The following is a 7,061-nucleotide window of genomic DNA, read 5'->3' as shown; positions in this document are numbered from 1 at the left end:
TTGTTTAGTCTACTATGGCATTTTACATTAGAATCAAGCTTTCACCATCTGAAAATTTACATATTGAGTCTCAACATGAGGTCAGATGAGTTTGGTTTTCTCAATAAAAAAATAGCTCACTATGTCTCTACAGGACATGTTAATGTTACATAGAAAACTGTTGCATGGAGATTGAAAGGCATGTATGGAAAGGAAAAGGAGTTGGTAAAGGAAATTAAATGCTAGATGTATGGTGCTAGTTGAAATAAAGGACAAAAGATATGATGCTGTTGAAATTGATATAGATAGTTTTATGTCGTGATCAGGAGCTGACAATAGTGTACATTACAGTCAGGATATTGGCTTGAATCTGGATGATAGGGTTAAGAAATAAACGGTATTCTCACCTATGTAAGGAAATACAAGTTAGTATTCCCTGCATTTCTCTGGATTTACTTGAAATTTGATATGGAAGAGTTGCTACTTAGCTTATTATTCACCAGTGGAGAGTGAGACTGCAAGTGTTAAGGATGACTTGTGGGGAAAATTGTGGGAAGATGTAAATGAGTTTTACCATAGAGAAACATTAATGGTATTAGGAGACATGCATGATTGGTTTCGTGTAGGAAGGGATGCCTCCAAAAAAGTAAGAGAGCCATTTGGTGACCTATGTGTGAGCGGAATATAATAGAGAACATTTGTTTAGTGAGAGATGTAAATTCAATAAAAGAACACTAAGCATAGAAATGTCATGGAAAAGGGCAAGGAAAGAATATTAGGTAAGAACAGAAACTGGAAATATGCGGATTGATTTGACGGAAATAAATAGTTGTTTTGGAAATGGGTTGGACGGGGAATTCAAAGAGATGACAGAAGGGTGAACGCATTGAAGGTTAAGAGATGATGTTTGATTTGATGGACACTGAGTTAGAGATGGAGGAGGGAGTATTTTGAGATTTAGTATAGCAATGGTGAGCATGAGTGAAAGTGACTCAAATGCATGTCATATTGACAATTAATTGAGGGATATTGATTTAGGTGAAAATGAAGCTGCAAAAATAGTAAGAATATTGACAAATGGTAATCTGCAGGCTTAAATGATATATTTAGGAAAAGAGTGAGGTGAGGGAAAAAGTTGTACCCATAATTGGGTGCATGAGTAACTTCTCATAACTATGTGTACAAATTGTCTAAATTATGTTTGTAAATTTGACATAATCCAAATAACTACAAGGGTACAATAATTATCCTAATTTATAAAGCAAAGGAGAGTAAGATGCAGTTTAAAAATCTGATGGAATAGATCTGTTATTCTTATCATAGCAAGAAAAGTGTTCAGTTAAGTTTTGGCTAAAAAAGTATTGCATTGAAGATATTGAACAAAATGTAGGATATGCAATGTGGTTTTGTGCCTGCTAGGGGATATTTGGATCATATGCTTACTCTTCAGTAAGTATGTACAGAAAAATTCTTGGATGTATGAAATAAAGTTTAGCATTCATTTGCTGATTTGGTGAAGGCATAAAATGCATAGAGGAGAGATTAGAGGAAGGTTTAGAAGGTTGAGTTTTTGAGACTTAGGAGTAATTGGGTGGTATTGAATGTTATGTTGCCATTCTATGAAAATAGATGAGGAAAGTGTAATGATTGAAATTGCAAGTGCACTCATTCTTCTATATATAGATGACTCTGTATTGCTGGTAGGGGGCCAAAAGATATACATGGATCCTTGAATAGTTTTAATGAGGTAACAGAGGGAATGGAATTGATGGTAAACATATTTATAATGATAGCAGTGATATCTGAAAAGGAGAATTGAAAGGATAATTCGTGAGTGAGGAAAATATGATAAAATAATTGATCAAGGGGATGATTTTCTAAGTCTTTGCAAAATGTTTGTTAAAGGTGGTTTAGTGGGTGAAGAGATTAAAAGGGGAGCAATTGGCAGCATACCATGATGCCTGTCATAGCCAGCAGAAGTGATAGTTTATAAGAGTATGTATCCTCCCCAAATTATTTTTGAGTAGAAAAACTTGGGTGTGTTAAATTTAGCATACATCTTAAATAAAGATTTAGCATACATCTCAAACAAAGAGTTCAGATGGGCAATGTCTGGAAGAGGAGTAAAACAGGGATGTCCATTAACATTCACGCTTTGCTACGTAATGTGGGGGAAATGATAAAAATGGCATGGGAGGAAATGGATATAGGAATGAAAGTTGGTGGGGCATACATAAAACCCGTTGATTCACAGATGATTAAGCTAAGTTAGCCAGTCAGCCAAGGAGTTGTAAGCATTGCTGAGTGTATTAGATGGGAATCAATGTCAGCAAAACAAAGGTTATGAGGTTTTCAAGAAAGAAAAAGACTAAGTTAAATGCTCAAATAGGAGGGTCAAAACTAGAGCAGGTGGAACAGTTTATATATCTCGTATGTTATTTGGACCGAGATGGTCACAGTTAAGTGATGAGGTTAATAAAAGCCTAGTGAAAACTTTGGTATGGGGCTTGGTTTTGTGCAGTTTGGAAACTTAGTTATTGAAGCAGGATGATAGGCATAGATTGGTGGTTTCTGAGATATGGGTGTGGAGAAGGATAGAAAAGGTAAAATGGATGATTAGGAAATAAAAAAATAAGTTCTATGCATGGCAGGAGGGAAGAGATTGGCTCATAGAGAAGTTGATACCAGCGAAGAACCATCTCTCTTACCTTCTTTGGATTTTCCGTAATGGTGAAAACTCAAAGAAGGCAGGAGAAAGTATTGTTGAAGAACATTTTGATTGATAATGGAATGCTGAAAACTGAAACATAGGGGATGTTAGACAAGCAAGGTAGGGGTAGGAGAAGGATAAAGATGTTGGATAGAATGAGGGGAGATATCATGGGAAATTGGAGAGCAACTTATTGTATTATTGGGTGTCAGGTTTTGTCTTGTTAGGCAAAGCTAAGAAATGAATGTACAGTCTGCGTCCATTCAAAAACCCACCTAAAAATAGTAGACTACCAATTACACACTACCCATTGCACTAATATATTTCTAAACCCCTCCTGACTCGACTCTGTATTAATACTCTGAAAACCTTAATTGCTATAAATATTTAATTGAATGAATATTTTTCCTACCTCCCTTCTTTCTGTCCAACGGACCTATGCTATTTGTATCTCTACCTTGTTTACCAAGAATTCTTCTCCACACAAATCTTTGAACATTCCATTTCCATTCAATATGTTTTGATTCCATTTTTCCTGCTTTCTTTTAATGTTTTCCTTTTCTCCTCCCTTTCCTGGTAAAGAATTTCTACCTTTGTCCTTTTTTCCATTCAGTTCACTTTTCCCATCCTTCCCCACACTTGCATTTCAAAAGCCTCCAATCTATGCTTATCCTCTTACCTCAACAACCAAGTTTCGGCACCATACAGCTCCATGATTAAGTTTTCACCTTTCTTTTCTTTGCATCTTTACATATGGTCCTATCATCAACTCTCTCCTCTAAATAGAGGCTGCTCTATCTAATGCAAGAGTTATTTAATGCCCTTACTACTTGGCCCACCTTTTCAAACCCTTCCCAAATAGGTGAACTGTTCTAACTGGTCTAGTTTACGTCCTCCAGCTTTAATGTTTTCCTAGCCTTACTCTTTCTGAATAACCTTATTTTGTCTTTTTCTCATTGATTCTCATCCCAAACTTAACTCATTGAGTATGTAGAAGGCTATCCTAGAACTGCTGGCTTACAGGAAAATGTATCTATAGGTAATACAGAAATATGGTAATACCTTGAAACATCCTTTCAGTCCAGTAGTTGTACTTTTTGAGAATAGCAGGGGGTGGTGTGAGTCCCAATAGTCCTTTGTTTGCTCCTTGTCAATGAGATTTTCTAGAGGGCCCAAGGGTAAAAATGTTCTTCTTTTAGTGCAGAGCCAACCTGTCTGAAATTATTTATTGAATTATTAGTTTTTAAAAATCTCATAAATAAATAGAGACTTAATGACGCTGTCACATTATAATGCTGGTGTCAAATTAGTCAAAAAATATTGGGTCTATTATGGGTGCAAAACATGTAGAATCTGTCATATAACAAACTAACCTTTTTCTTTCTCACAAATACACTACCAATGCTGTAACAATTCCCATCAGTTATATGTGGAAGACATATTAAGTGACTTTTCCCGACTCGACGAGATAATTCAGGTCTCATGATATTCCATATGCCATCTAGGTCCTCAATGGTATGAAAAGACTGCAAGCTTTGAAGATTTAAAAGTATTCTGTTAACACAAGTTGGTACTAATCAGATTGCAATTAGTGATCATTTAAATCAACTTTACTGTCCATATTTAACATGTTGTTATCGAATATTAGGTGAATAGTTGACTATAATTCAATAACAGATTATCAAGTATTTTTGATTGAGTAGCATAATTAGATAATGGTAGAGCCTGAAAATCAAGGGGTCATTGGGATAGGGAATATTTTATGGTGGAAAAATTATTGTGTCAGGTTATTATATTAAATTTTCATTAATCAAATGATGTAACTAATTAATTAATTACCTTGAAAGTTAAAATGGTGATTAACTTTCCAGTTCAATAGTTTCAGCCTCAACTTTGTGGAAGTTCATTTTAATAAATGAAAAAGAAACACTTTGTTCCAATCCACCAATTTATAATAAATGAAAAAGAAACACTTTGTTCCAATCCACCAATTTATTACAGGTACGACTAGTTTCGACGCTACGGCGTCATCCTCAGGTACCTGAGGATGACGCCGTAGCGTCGAAACTAGTCGTACCTGTAATAAATTGGTGGATTGGAACAAAGTGTTTCTTTTTCATTTATTATAAATTGGTGGATTGGAACAAAGTGTTTCTTTTTCATTTATTAACTTTCCATATGATTAGTTCATATCAGTAGTGTTTGCCAACTTTGATCATAAAATTTTTAATGTAACCCACCATTAGTGTATATTTGCTTTGATGGCCTATGTGCAACTGAGATGTCTTCTCCCAAATTCTAATGTAAACAGCATAATTAAAGTTGAAGCATGATAGTGGAAGAGTAGGGCCAGGAAGAGAATTAGCACACAATTGCAAAAATATCAAACTATTATCTTTAGTGGACATTCATCACACATTTGGAAGGGATTTACTGTGAAAAGGTTAGAACAAAGTCATAAGAACTTGAGAAAAGTGTTTGATCCTAACAAAAGGTAAGGCACAAGAGAAGCCATGCTAACCCTGAGTTCTCAACAGAAATAAAAATGTGAAAAGCTCAATGAATATTTATCAAGCTTCCCATTTTGTGAATATATTTGATAGCGCTAGTATGATTTAAAATTCTGCCTGTCTGGAGAAAATAGAAGTAACCTTCAATAAAACAAAATTCCTCTACAGAGAAGAGTCAACTCTGATCAAAGGTGATAGTAAAAAATATGTGAGTCTAATAAGATGGATATACCCATGATCTCAAAAAATAGAATGGAAGCTGTGGAATTCGGAGACACTACAACCCATTGCTCATCTCTTTTCATCTGTCCCATTTCCTATTTTAGTCCTCATAATTACTGTCCTAATGGTCTAAGGAAGAAGAGTAGAGTAGAATGGCCAAGTGGGTGAGTCAGTGAAAGTGATGTGAGTGAGTAGGAAGCCAAGGCAATTAAGGAATTTCACCCAAAGTCTTTTCACAGCTACGCAATGGGGCCTTAAAGAAAAACTACAGTGCTTAGCATTCACATACATCTGGATCATATATGTACTCATAAGTACTAAGTTTGTGAGACAAAGACATGAAAAATAGTAGACAAGGGAGGTTGGAAGCAATGGAAGTGTGGATTTACTGCAGAATGTTTATGATTGAGTTGGGAAAATGGCCAATGGAGAACTACTACAAAAAGTACCTAATGGATAAAATAAGTCTTTTGAAAGCACTTTAAATAAGATGAGACCATCTCATTGATCATTTCAACATGAAGCCTTCTGAGGAAAATATTATAAGGAAGAAGGATAGTTAGTAGAGGCAGATGCCCAGAGCATAATGAGAAGGGAGTGGAACAAAGAGCTGCAACATATTAGCCTCTTTATGGAGTTAGAAATGAGCCAAAAATATTATTTCGGAGCAATTACTTCAATGAATGACGCACCTTAACTGGTTTTACTCACTAGTCAATATTTTAATTTGCTGCATATTTTCATGAAATAATCCGATATATTTTTGCCTCGAAAGCATTGTGCAAAATTAATCAGATGGAAGAGCTTTATAATTGCCATCCATTTTTCTGATTTTGGTGGAATTCAATGGAACATGAATGATAATGAGCTGATAGTCAAAATAGAAAAGTTTGATTTGTGATATGAGGTATTTCACAATGATTTACCATCTTATGTAGAACCTCCGTAGATATTGGATAATCAGCATGGTAAGCCTTTCAAAAATGGCAAGACTGCACAAGACATAATGTTTTAATTTTAAACATTCTTAACTTTTTCTAAAGAACACATTCAAATGTTTTTAAAAAAGATGAAGTGTGTTTTTCATATGAATATTTTAAATCAATACTCTAAAAAAATTACAGTCAGGTCTTCTTCAGGTGAAAATACAATAATAATTCACTTTTATAATTTGTTAATATTTCAGATATGGTTTTTCTCTATACCAAAAGTTATTTTTTGAGTTTTAGTGGACTAAGCTAGTTTGGTGGTTATCATAAAAGGTTTGGGTTTCACAAACAAAAATTGAAAGTATAAGTTATTTTGCTTTGCCATGATTGTTAAATGTATTGTCATAGAATAATACAAGTTTTCAACGAGAATGCCTATCAGTGAATATTTGCAGCCAAAAATCAAGATCTTTAAAAAGGAGTTCCTTCAAAAGGTTAAAAGTGTGCTATATCGCAGAGCACAATAGAGTACATGACTGCGGTGTAGCAATTACCATAGAAGAATATACATCTTCCTTGAACCCTATTACAAATTTTGCAACTGAAAATTGGTACAATTTTTAAAGGATGGCATAAAAAAAATGTTAACCACTAATGAAGCACATATTAGTTCTTTAGAGTATGTTATTTTGTTTCATGTCTGTATTACCA

This window comes from Hetaerina americana, unplaced genomic scaffold (assembly GCF_022747635.1).
Source record: "Hetaerina americana unplaced genomic scaffold, ioHetAmer1.1.p SCAF_3, whole genome shotgun sequence".
NCBI lineage: Eukaryota > Metazoa > Arthropoda > Insecta > Odonata > Calopterygidae > Hetaerina > Hetaerina americana.
This window is presented reverse-complemented; position numbering follows the sequence as displayed.